Below are 14,277 nucleotides of genomic sequence, written 5' to 3' on the forward strand. Positions count from 1 at the left end.
TGCCAGTTTATCCATCAACACCTCACCCACTGTGACAGGTAGAATCGGGCTACAATGATACCATCAGTAGCAGATCTCACTGGTCTGACCTGAGTCAGTTAAATTCTGATTGTTTCTGCTGCTGTCATCCGACATTACAATTCTTTGAGAACATGGGAGCTTTATAATTCACGTGAGGGAGTGAATGATAGGATTTGGGTAATTAAAATACCTGGATTTCTTTGGGATGCTAACGTCTTTGTGTAGCACACAACTTTCTGCAATATCTGGCACAATGGTTTAGAACATAGAACATAGAACAGTACAGCACAGAACAGGCCCTTCGGCCCACGATGTTGTGCCGAGCTTTGTCTGAAACCCAGATCAAGCTATTTCCTCCCTATCATCCCGAAGTACTCCATGTGCCTATCCAATAGCTTCTTAAATGTTCCTAAAGTTTCTGACTCCACTATCCCTGCAGGCAGTCCATTCCACACCCCAACCACTCTCTGAGTAAAAAACCTACCTCGGACATCCTTCCTATATCTCCCACCATGAACCCTATAGTTATGCCCCCTAGTTACCGCTCCATTCACCCAAGGAAATAGTCTTTGAACGTTCACTCTATCTATCCCCCTCATCATCTTATAAACCTCTATCAAGTCTCATCTCAACCTCCTCTGCTCCAAAGAGAAAAGCCCAAGTTCCCTCAACCTTTCCTCATAAGACCTACCCTCCAAACCAGGCAGCATCCTGGTAAATCTCCTTTGCACTCTTTCCAGTGTCTCCACATCCTTCTTGTAGTGAGGTGACCAGAACTGCACACAATATTCCAAATGTGGTCTCACCAAGGTCCTGTACAGTTGCAGCATAACCACACGGCTCTTAAACTCCAACCCCCTGTTAATGAACGCCAACACACTATAGGCCTTCTTCACGGCTCTATCCACTTGAGTGGCAACCTTCAGAGATCTATGGATATCATAGAAACCCTACAGCACAGAAAGAGGCCATTCGGCCCATCGAGTCTGCACCGACCACAATCCCACCCAGGCCCTACCCCCATATCCCTACATATTTACCCACTAATCCCTCTAACCTACGCATCCCAGGACACTAAGGGCAATTTTAGCATGGCCAAACAACCTAACCCGCACATCTTTGGACTGTGGGAGGAAACCAGAGCACCCGGAGAAAACCCACGCAGACACGAGGAGAATGTGCAAACTCCACACAGACAGTGACCCAAGCCGGGAATCGAACCCAGGTCCCTGGAGCTGTGAAGCAGCAGTGCTAACCACTGTGCTACCGTGCCGCCCTTATATGAACCCCAAGATCTCTCTGTTCCTCCACATTCTTCAGAACCCTACCTTTGACCCTGTAATCCACATTTAAATTTGTCCTACCAAAATGAATCACCTCGCATTTGTCAGGGTTAAACTCCATTTGCCATTTTTCAGCCCAGCTCTGCATCCTATCTATATCTCTTTGCAGCCTACAACAGCCCTCCACCTCATCCACTACTCCACCAATCTTGGAGTAGTGGATGAGGTGTCATTAAATGCATCTTCCACTCAGTCACGAAAGAATCCTAGGTTCAATCCCAACTTTGACGAGTGTAATCGAATCCCAGCACTTTGCTATGTGACAGTTGGCCTCAGTATCCCGAGGTGAAGAACATAAAAAATGAATTAGCCTGTTCTAATCACAACTAGTAACTCCTCCAATGGAAAATGTGGTTTTACATATGAAGCGTGGACAATATTGATATCACTGTTGTGCTGAATACTTTACAATACTCTCTGAGTCGAGTAATGGCCTTTTGGTTACACTGCATTGCACACATTGGGTAAGCGTCAGTACTTGCCGGAAAGAAAAGCAGGGTAAAAAATAATCAAGCTTACAATGATTGATATGCAAAAACCACAATGAACATGAATTGGCACAATATGTGGAAATACACAGGGACATTAACTCAGGATATTATATGCAGTACATGACTTGATACAGCTGCAGTCTCAAATAAAAGCAATTTGTTTTAATGATGAGCTTAAACCTGAAGGACAAAGAAATACATTAACTGGTAATATTTAGTTACTTTTTAAAAATGATTCCTGAGATGGTTTCCATCTGTAAACTTGCTCCTTTTTTCAAGCCAGTGAAGGAGGGGGTGCGGAATCAAACCTAACAGCGACCGTTAAGGAACATCCATGTTAATTTTTATTAAAAGTGGTCCGCACGCACTTTTTGAAAAGTCTTGAATGAAAATGCTGCCCTCTGACACTGATTGACACATTAGCACTTCAACAAATAAAGAAAATGAAGAAGCATGTAGACTTCCCAATGGCTGTCAAAGGCACAGTGTGAACTGCGATTGGAGGCCTGCTAAAGATTGCAGTAACAAATGGTAATGCTAATTGAAATGATGTGTGTTATTTAGCACAGTAATGCAAATTACTCATAAAGGGCGAAGAAAATGGCACCATTGTTCCCGTCTGAGGAGCACGAATGGGCGTTATGTGTGCCGCGGAACCCAAACATTTCTTTCAACTCCGAACTTTGAAAACAAGGGGGCTCTACAATCACGGAGCGAACAGCGAGGAGAAAGCAGAATAGAAGCAGAACGTAGGCACTGTATGGAATTAGAATGAGATGGCACTTACTTACAAATGTACAAAAACGCTTTATTTTCCTTAATTGTTGGTTTTGCACAGAGGAAATGTGAAAGTCTGCATAATCTGTCCTTTTGGGCTCATGTGCCATTATCAGCAAATTATTGCATTTTGAATCCTTGCATTAAAACTTACTCGCATTGCTGTTTCCAAGTTACTTTAGCAGCCGAGCCACCAATGCCGGTGATTGAAACTATTTGAATAAATTTGGATTCACCAATGTTAATCAGAAGTGAGAAATAATCTTAAATTGGAAAACTTGAGTTGAACCTTTGTACGATCTCAATGTTAATGAGGCTTTTGAAGAAAAGAACTCAATTTCCCTCTTTTAACCCTCCCCCCTCCTGTCTCCAGGCATTATGCACAGATTTTTATTCTATCACAGATTATTCTACAGTTAGAATCAATTCTTCGCCATTGGTCATGTGGACGGAGCACAGTTCTAGTGCTACTGGTGTTAAATGCCCCTGAGACATACTGGATGAAGGATTGTACTGCATGGAATTAATAAAAACAAGATTGAAAGAGAGAGAGAGAGAAAACAACAGGAGGAGTTAGAAAGAGAATTCTGAAATGTGGAGGTGTGACTGCTGAATGCTCAGCCATTACTGGTGGGAGGAGAAATAATGGACCTGGGTCAGAAGTCTGGAGGTCATATGCTGGGACACAGGGCTGAGGAATATTGTATGAGGAAGCAGAAGCAAGGTCAAGCAAGAATATGAAAACGAGGTGAGGATGTGAAGGCACGATTGACTGAGGGACAAGGAATGACTGATACATGAAAGAGGATGATAAGAATTTGGGGCTTAGCAAGAAGCAGAATACAATTAAGTGGATGGATTGGCAGTTTATATTAAATAGAGATCAGGAGACAGTTGGGCAAACCAAGCCAAAAGGCAACTGAGGCTGAACCAGTGTTTTACAGGTTGGTCAAATGAGGGAGGGACGATGTAGGCACGGCCGTGAAGGCGGGAGTAAATTAATTAGGTGATGTGGATTAAGTTCAATTAAGAGTCAAGCTGGGCACTGAGGCGCTGGCATTGCTATAGTGCAACTAATGAGATTGAATCCCTTCAGAATTAAGAGAGAACTTTGGGGTGAATTCATAGAATAGAATCCACAGTGCAGAAAGAGGCCATTTGGCCCATCAAGCCTGCACCGACAAGTCCTATCCCCATAGCCCCACATATTTATCCTCCTAATCCCTCTGCGTTAAGGGACAATTTATCATGGCCAATCTACCTAACCCGCACTGTGGGAGAAAACCGGAGCACCCAGAGGAAGCGCACGCAGACAAAGGGAGAATGTGCAAACTCCACACAGACAGTGACCCGAGGCTGGAATTGAACCCAGGTGCCAGGCGCTGTAAGGAAGCAGTGCTAACCACTGTGCCAGGAGGCTTTTCCGAAAAAGCAAACAACTATTTCGTGTTTTGTTAAAAAAAATACATTAAAAAGCCACTTGTGCCTCCCTCATCCCTCAACTGTGGAAAGTCACCTTAATGGATAACGTGGTTATATTTCATGTCCAGTTACACCCACTTCGCATCAAACTGGCTTCTTTAATTTTGCCACTTCAAAAAGTTCCATTTGTTTATTTTTTAACTGTAGTAAAATATCCCAAGGTGCTTCACAGGAGCATAATCAGACAAAACAAAACAAACACCAAGCCACAGGAAGAGAAATTAGGACAAGTGGCCAATGTTTCATCAAAGAGATAGGTTTTAATTAGTGTCTAAAGGAGGAAGGAGGTGAAGAGGAAGAGGTCTGGGGAGGAAGTTCCAGACCCTCTGGGCCCAGTCAGTTAAAGGCAAGGCTACCAATGGTGGGGGATATCCGGAAGGCCAGAGTTGGATGTTTGTAGAGCTGGAGGAGACAGATTTCAGAGCCAGGAAGTAGGTGAAGCCATGAGTGGATTTTAATTCTGGACATTAAGGGTAAAAAAAAAATCAACTTAATTCACATATTACACACCAGCTAATTTCAATACAATCGTTACAAAATTTACTCCGTTTCGCCGCATCCAGAAAGTTTATTTATTTATTATTATTGTCACAAGTAGGCTTACATTGACATTGCAATAAAGTTACCGTGAAAATTCCCTAGTCGCCACACTCCCGCGTCTATTCAGGTACACTGAGGGAGAATTTAGCATGGCCAATGCACCTAGCCAGCACACCTTTCAGACTGTGGGAGGAAACCGGAGCACCCGGAGGAAACCCACACAGACAGGGGAGGGAATGTGCAGACTCCACACAGACAGTGACCCAAACCGGGAATTGAATCCGGGTCCCCGGTGCTGTAAGGCAGCAGTGCCAACCACTGTGCTATCGTGCTGCCCCCGATGTTCAAAGGGGAAGTCAAGTAATTCAGTTCAAGTACAAACACCTTGTAGGACTTTTAAAAGGTGCGTTTGATTGTTCGCTTTTTTAAAAAATTGCTTGGACCCTGCATTTTTTAAAGATACTTATCAGTTTGCCTTGTTCTATCGGAGAATCTGTCTGAAGCCTTCAAAGAGAGATAGCTTCCATGGGTGGTGAGAAAAAGAAATAAATCACTGAGTATTTTTTGTCATAGTTTAGTTCAGCATTTGTAAAGTATTCCCTGTTTTCAATGATGAAAGGAACTGGTAATAAATACATTACTGTTAAATATAAATGTGTAATTGTTAAAAACCAAATTAAAATCTCAACACAAATCAATAACTGGAATAACTTTAAGTAGGATTTCTGTTCTGTGCTAAATGTTACCTAAATACTGCGGATTTCTCTGGGACTTGGGAAATGAGGGCTCCCAGTGCACTAGTCTCAGGCATATGATTTGCCTGTACCAGGAGCATTTTGCCTATATTAGCAATGAAGCTGGGCTAGCACACCTAGGCACATCACCTAAGACTGTCAAAAGCCAACTGTCTTTATAGATACAGGGTTACCCGAGAGGCGTGAGCAAATCATGATAGTTACCTAAAGCTGCTTCACAGACAAAGTTCACCATAGCAGAGCACTGCCAGTTGGGGTCAAGATTACAAGCCTTGTCATTAATGTTATTGCCTCCAAGTCATTCAGGTTACCACAGAGAACAAATGCAACATCACTGGCAATTGATCTCTCCAAAAACTTAGTTTTAAAAGAGAGTCTTAAAGGAGGAGAGAGAAGTGCAGAGGCAGAAAGGTTCAGGAAGAGTTTCCACAACCTATCCAAATGCATGGGCAGCGATGGTGGGGTGAAGGAAATCAGGAATGGACAAAAGACCAGCGTTCAAGGAAGGCAGCAATTTGGAAGGCTTATTAGGCAAGAGGAGAATGCAGAGTAAGGTTGTGGAGACAGTTGGATGAGATTTTTAAATTGGAGGCTGTTTGAGGATCAGCACCCCTAGTCGATGGATTGTCTTTGAAAGGGTTGCTAAATATTCAAAGCAGTATTTTCTCTCTCTTTCCCTGCTCTAAGAATCCTATGGCTGATAATGGGTTGAAGCTGGCAGCAATGAATAAACCTGAAGGACAATGACGCTTGCACAGCACAGTTTCTTGTTTTGACATGAACTACAACTCAGGAAGTAAGAGTTTGCTAATATCTTCTTTATGCTGAGTCCCACGGGCTGTAACCTGGGCGCAGAAGTCAATGGATGATGCTGCAAACGAGTGGTACTGCTCTGTTTACACTGCTGGCTCTCAGCCTGGTACCTTCATGATTGTTGTGGGCAGGGAAGAAGAAAGCACATCCATGTATCACAAATTGACTAAACCATGAAAGCTACAGTGGGAGTTAATTTGTGCGATGAATCCACCAAGAGATTGCATAGTGCTGTCTTCAAACTGGTTTGGCTGGAGACCATTAAGAATACACAATCTGTGACGTTTACATTGTACACCAGAGACCCGATTCAGACAGATGGCAGAATTGACCATTTATTTACTGAAACATCTTCCAATTTCAGAGATAACATTTTTACTAATGCCTTTTGATTCCAAATTATTTTCTAAATCCAGTATTTAAATGATTAGAACCCAAAATCAGAAGAAAGGTTTAAATAAGAAAGGGATGGCACAGTGGCACAGTGGTTAGCACTGCTGCCTCACAGCGCCAGGGACCGGGTTCAATTCCGGCCTTGGGTCACTGTCTGTGTGGAGGTTGCACATTCTCCCCGTTTCTGCATGGGTTTCCACCGGGTGCTCCGGTTTCCTCCCATTGTCCAAAGATGCGCGGGTTAGGTTGATTGGCCATGATAAATTAACCCTAGTGTCAGGGAGATTAGCAGGGTAAATATGAGGGATTACGGGAATAGGGCCTGGGTTGGATTGTGGTCGGTTGCAGACTCGATGGGCCAAATGGCCTCCTTCTGCACTGTAGGGATTCTAAATGCAGATCCTCATTGATTACATTAATTGGTGTTCTGTAGGAAAAACAGCACAGAAAATGCCTTGAAAAGAAAATTGATTCTGTAAGGAGTTATATTTTTATTTCCTGTTGAAATGTTGAAGGCCCGTTGTATATTTCCAGTTTTTCCTGCTAATATTGAAGGTTTTCCTTTTTTTCTCTCAATTCCAGTTCAAGGTTATCTCTGGGTGAAGTGCAAGAGTTCAACGACAACCCTGAAAGGTTCAGGATAACACATTGTGACAGTATTGTAATATTATAAGGTACGACACTAACACACTTTCAATAGTAGGCCCATGAATGTGAGTTTACTTGAATATCTCATTGCTTCCATTAATTGCACTGGACATGGCAATTAATCATAGCTCCTGGTTATTCAAATATAAGACCAAGTTGAAGCCACCAAGTAGGGGATTGATAATAAGTTGTTAACTTCAATGATAAATTAGATGAAAATGAATCTATACTTGGAGACTTGCTCAAAGCAATAGAAAGAAAGCATTACCCTCTCGTGCACCCAAGCTAAAACATATAAAAAGGTCATTTTCAGAATGCATAGAAACTTTCCACCCAGTCTTTCAGACCTGATCATTCTAAACAGATACTGTCATTTTGACTCTTGCCCGTGGGATAAACTGATGAAATGTGCAGCACTCTGCCAGCTCTCTGGGGCATGTTTGGGCCTTGTACTCCACTGGCTGAACTCCAGTTCCTGCTGTAGAAATGTCATTGTGTTACTGGTTGTGGTTTTGAGTCACTTCAGCCAGGAATTTGTTAATCAGAAGATGCATCTGAGTTCCTCAAGGCTGTATGGAAGCAAAGAATGTTCTCCCGTGCGCCCCCTTAAACTTTTATACCAGTGCACCCAGGTCATATATCTTTATATATGGAGTCTGTTGGACAAGACGAGCAAACAGTCAAAAAGTACAGGTCACCAAGTGCATGGTGAAAAGATCCAGGTTAAATATTGAAATACATAGTTTTGACATTACAGCTTTAAAACAGCGCAGTCATTTTTAAAGCATTTCTCTTTTGCAGTATCTCCAGAGTAAAGGACTTGCAAGCAGGATTAATAAAGTTGTCTCTTATAAAATGTCAGCAGAAAATACACTGCTGAACAAGTGAAAAGCTCTGCATTCCTTCAGTGCACCAGCATGATAGGTGGAACAATGCATAGCACAGGTGACTGCTGGTTATCCACTGCCTGAAGACAAGTAGCAACAAGTTACTAACACATAATCATCTCCACAGAACAAGCCTTCCTTTGCTTTTTCGGTGTCACTTTCTATGAGGTAAATGTTAAAGCACAAGCAGACATTACTGGGAAGCATTCTAGAATCGCCAGATAATCAATGGTGGCAAAGCAGCATGTGCTCGGAATCTAAATTTCTTCTTGCATTTAAAATTTGTCTTTTAAAAAAAAAGTGATTCTTAGCTGACATTCCCTGTGCCGGCCGTCAGAGTCTCTCCTTCCCTTGCACTGTCATTCTTAGTCATACAATCATTTGCAGGAGTGTATGCTATTTAATATTCAGTCTACTTCCTTCTGTCACAATGTGCATGCAAGATAATTGGTATTTTAAGGCATTATTGCCGTAAGCTTGAAATAACGAAGCGTGCCTTTAGAGTTGGTTCAGTGTCAAAAGGAATTAAGTCCATTAACGAAGCTGAAAGGGTTCACAGTGATTCATTTGATCATTTAATTGCAACATCCATCTGCAGTCAAAACCACTACTTTTGTGCTATTCACCTGGCCTATTTCTTTTGTGTTTTGGGGTATATTTTATTTCTCGACCAGCTTGCATTTAATATTTTTCTTAACACTACATTTTAGGGTTTTAGTTTCATTCCTAAACCAAAGCAGCCAGAGCAGGGCAAAATGTGAACGCTTTCTTCTGCACAAAGCAGTGCACTCCCGCCAAAGAAACCATTGCAAATTAATAAGTGCAATTGGCTTCAAGTCTTTAGTTCAGTGGGAGGGCGTTGCCAACGCTTATTAATACTGCTGTGACCATGGTTACCACAAAGTTACATCCTTCCCCGATATGGAAGATAAGGAACCCAAGCTGATAAAATACCCTGTCCAGAACTATCCCTATAAAGGCACAGTTGAGACTGCACTGCTCAGTGTAGTAAGTACTGACCCATTCAGACCAGAACGACCCCAAATTAAATTCTTCTGCTCATTGACTTTGGTTAGCGTGACAAACTAGATATGATTTTATCCCACCCTAGCTGCAGAGATGCTATGCTTCCCATAGCCCTTGGCCAAGGTGGAATAGAAATCCTTATCTCGTGATTCCTGCTGAAAAGTGCCTGTGTATGTGCTTATCAATTGGGGACAGGATCAGGCTCAGCTGCAGTTCCAACCAAGGTCAAACTGTATATTCATTCTCATTATCTAGTTCACTTGTGGAGAATGGACATTTGGGACTTTCGGTATCCTGAGGAAAGTAGAGAAAACAAGAAGAAAAATCAGAATAATGGGAACATAAAGCACAGAAAAAGACCTGTCAGCCTGCCGTGTTATTGCTAGCTCTCTGAACTATCCCCTATTCTTGTCAGATATCTTTGAATTTCTTTTCGTAGACTTATCCAATTCTCCTTTCAAAGTTGCTCCTGAATCTGCTTTCACCATTCTTTTGTTCAGTGCCTTCCAGATCTAACACCGCATCTCGCAACCAATGGATCAGATCTAAACTCTGTAGTCCTGCCACATCCAGTCGTGAATGGTGGTGGACAATGAAACAACTGAAAGGCTCCATAAATATCCCATCCTCAATGATGGGGTAGCCCAGCACATCAGTAAGATAAGGCTGAAACATCTACAACCAGCTTCAGCCAGAAGTGCTGAGTGGACGATCCATCTCAGCCCCTTCCTGAGGTCCCCAGCATCCCAGATGCCAGTCTTCAGACAATTTGATCCTTTGCACATGATATCAAGAAAATGCTGAAGGCACTGGATACAGCAAAGGTTATGGGACCTGACAATGTTCTGGCAATAATGCTGAAGACTTGTGCTCCAGAGCTTGCCAAACTCTGGCAAGTACAGCAACAACACTGGTATCTACCCACAATGTGAAAAATTATCCTGGTATATCTTGTCCAAAAAAAGGCTGGACAATTCGAGCCCAGCCCTATTGGTCAGCAGTGATGGAACGTGTCATCATCAGCCTATTCAAGCTGCAGTTATGGTACAATTACCTCCTCACTGATGCACAATTCAGGCTCCGTCAGGGCCAATCAACTCCTGACCTCATTCCAGCTTTAGTCCAAGCATTTTGTCCTTGGACAAAACAGATCAAGAGATCAGTTGAGAGTGACTGCCCTAGTAATCAGGGATGCATTTGACCAATTTTGGTATCAAGGAGCCCTCGCAAAACTGAAGTCAATGGGAATCAAGGGAAAAAATCTCCATTGGTTTGGAGTCATACCTGGCACAAAGGAAGATGGTTGTGGTTTTTGGTGGTCAATCATTTCAGCTCCAGGACATCACTGCAGGAGTTCCTCAAGGTACTGTCCCAGACCCTACCATCTTCAGCTGCTGAATCAATGACCTTCCTTCCATTATAAGGTCAGAAGTGGGGATGTTCGCTGAAGACTGCACAACATTCGCGACTCCACAGATACTGAAGCATTCCATGTCCAAATATAGCAAGACCTGTACAATATTCAGGCTTGGGTTGACAACTGGAAGTAACATTTGCACCATTCAAGTGCCAGGCAATGGCCATCTCCAACAAGACAGAATCTAACCATCTCCTCTTGACCTTCAATGGTATTACCAAGATTTAAACCCCTACTATCAACATCCTGGGGGTTACCATTGACCAGAAACTGAACTGGACTAGCCATACAAATACTGTGGCTACAACAGCAGGTCAGAGGCTGTGATCTCAGCAGTGAGTAACTCACTTCCTGACTCCCCAAAGCCTGTACACTATCGACAAGGCACAAGTCAGGAGTGTGATAGAGTACTCTTCACTTGCCTGGATGAGTGCACCCCCAACAACACTCGAGAAGCTGCACACCATCCAAAACAAAGTAACCTGCTTGATTGGCACATTGGCCATCACCTTCAACATTCACTCCCGCCACCACCAATGCATGGAAGCAGCAGTGTGTATCATCTATAAACTGCCCTGCAGCAACTCACCAAGGCTCCTTCAACAGTACCCTCAAAACCCATGATCTCTACTATCTAGAATGACAAGGGCAGCAGATGCATGGGAACACCACCACCTGCAAGTTCCCCTCCAAGCCATATACCACCATGATGCAAATATATACATATTTCTTCATGGTCACTGGGTCAAAATCTTGGAATCCCCTCCCTAGCAGCGCTGTGGATGTTCCTACAACACATCAACTGCAGCGGTTCAAGAATCTGGCTCAGCACCACCTTTTCAGGAGAAATTAGGGATGGGCAATAAATGCAGACCTAGCCAGTGATGCCCACATCCCATGAACAGATGAAAACATAAGTTCTTGCACTTTTGTCCTTCCTTACTTGCCAAGAGGTATTACCAGTTGCATACAAAAACCATGCTCTCAAGAGTTACATGAGAAAGTGAGCATATTTACTGAAACTAGCAGAATTATGGCTGCTATAAAGAATTGAAAAGAGAATCAGGTGAAAGACCCTAGAAATTGGGTTGTGCCAGCCAGGAGTGATCCCTGCCCTGGAATGGGTGGATTCGAGGCAAACCCACGACTGGACCTCAGACTTCACATGATACTTTGGGCCTTCCCTACCCTGAGCTTCCACCCCTCTCAATCACAGCCATTCCCAATATCTCCCTCATTCATTCTTACTGGCCTAACCCCTCCTTATGGATTTTACATCCTGCCCACCTGCTTCTACACTGCCCCACTGCCCTCACACGCTCCTCATTTATTCCAGCCTCAAGGAAACAACCTTTGAAGTGACAATCTGGGAATAATGTATGATTTACTCTACTGCACTCCTGCAAGGCTTTACCCTACCCTGTCTTTCCTCAATTCTGCCTGTATGAAACCCTACTCTTTTTGTCACTTAAGGTAACTCTTCTGCTGCTTATTTTCATTCAGTCTTGACAGACTTTCTATCCGCCAATGATTTACAATGATATAGTCTCTTTCACCTTAGCCTATTCCAAAGCATTTCAGTCAGAGGGCAGCTGCCGTCCAGGTTTGAAATGTAACCTACGGTTACTGAGGGTGTGTCTCAGTCTGGACGCTATGCTCAAATCACCGGACAGTGACTGGAACTTGCAACAATCTGACTCTGAGGTGAGAGTGTTACTGGAAATCACGGCTCACACTGTTGACTCCCCAACCCCTCTGGAGTTCACTCCAATTGATGATGCAAGTGGAAAACCTCTGGCACCTATGGCAAACCCAAAGAATTTAACCTCAGAACATTGAGTCAAAACCGTGATTTCTTCGATAAGCTAGTTGTATTTTCCTGCTTTCTCATCCCATGCTCTCTCTAGGGAATTCTTACTGTCCTCAAACCGTATGGTCACGGCGACCACCACCACCTTGTTCTCTTTACAAACCAGGATATCCGGCTTGAATAGTTGCCTATTTGTAGTTCTTATATGAGGTTCCAAGAAGATTTAAAAATTATGTTTTATAACAAAGTCTTCAGTAACTGTAAAATGTTGTTGTGCCTATAAATTCTGGCCTTCTTAATATATGGCAATATCCAGAGATGTGCCCAACCATTTTGTTCAGAGTCATGAAGGTCAGACTGTCATCACATTACCATCTGCAGAAATGTAGGTCACCGGGCCTAAGTATTTAGCAGCTTTTTGAGTTATCCTAACTCTGCCAGGTATCCTGATGCTGTTAGGATTACCCAGTTGGATGGTGAAGTGATAGGCCTTGTTAGCCAAAACTCCAGAGATGAAGCATTTGAAAGCTATACAAGTGAAATCTATAAACAGATAAAGAGGATGGCAGGGCTTTTCCATGTTACCAATGGCATATGGACCAGCTACCCATCTGACATGCTTTTCTTCTTGACCTCATTTTTCAGGCACAGTCTAGTGGGCACAGTGCTGATGACCAGCATGGACTGACATAACTAAATGTCAACTTGCTGGAGGGTGAACTCTCATCTGTCAGTTTCCTTCATCTTCCACAGTCTTACTTAGATGAACAGATCTATCATACAGCAAGGAGTGTCACAAGTAATAGCATGTATAGACTGAAAGCTGTAGAGAGTACTTATGACACACATCCTTAGTATATGCATTGAATCTTACTGTGTGTTACACTGTGAGGGGCCTGAACAAGGCTTCAGATCCCAAAGACAGCATGACTGCAAAACCCAAAACTATTAACAATCTTGGGATTTGTTTTCCGTCACCTGAATAGGAAGCGTCGTAAGGACTCGAACATAAAAAATAAGGAAAACTGGAAGCTCTGGAATGGCAGCACAGTAACAGGGGAAGATGAGTGCATGTGGATAGAAAATAAATGTAAAGGTAGTTGGAAATTGGTTATATCACTTACGGTCATTTCTTCCTGATTTGGTTCAGCTCTCCTGCTCTTTGCAAACTTGGTGGTTTGGGGGTGTCCTAACTTCAAAAAGGAAAGTATTCAGACAGTGTGTGATGGAATGACCAGTCCAGCTATTTGCTTTTTTCAAGCATTGATGGTGAATTTTCTATTTTTTTAGGGGAGCAGTGCGAACACTGTGAAACGTGAACAATTTGCTGTTTGCCCGTACTCTTAAGACAAAGTACTGTAAGTACTGCAGCAGGTCAAATTCACACTCCTCATTATTTTCTGGACATGTGCAGCAAGGAGAGTGGGCAAGATCCATCACCTCATTGTAGCAGTGACAGGTTTTCTGGCTGTGATTCTAACCTGGGACCTGTCCAGCTGTGATTCAGCTGCAATAAACTGCGCCGTGGGGGCGACATGGTGGCACAGTGGTTAGCACTGCTGCCTCACAGCGCCATGGACCCGGGTTCAATTCAAGCCTCGGTCACTGTCTGTGTGGATTTTGCAATTTCTTCCTGTGCCTGTGTGAGTTTCCTCCGGGTGCTCCGGTTTCCTTCCTCAGTCCAAAGATCTGTGGGTTAGATGGATTGGCCATGCTAAATTGCCCCTAGTGTCAAGGGGATTAGCAGGGTAAATGTGTAGGGTTACAGGAATAGGGCCTGTGTGGGATTGTGGTCGGTACAGACTCGATGGACCAAATGGCCTCCTTCTGTACTGTCGGATTCTATCCATGATTATTCCAGAGGATAATATGGC

This window comes from Mustelus asterias, chromosome 9 (genome assembly GCF_964213995.1).
Source record: "Mustelus asterias chromosome 9, sMusAst1.hap1.1, whole genome shotgun sequence".
Lineage (NCBI taxonomy): Eukaryota > Metazoa > Chordata > Chondrichthyes > Carcharhiniformes > Triakidae > Mustelus > Mustelus asterias.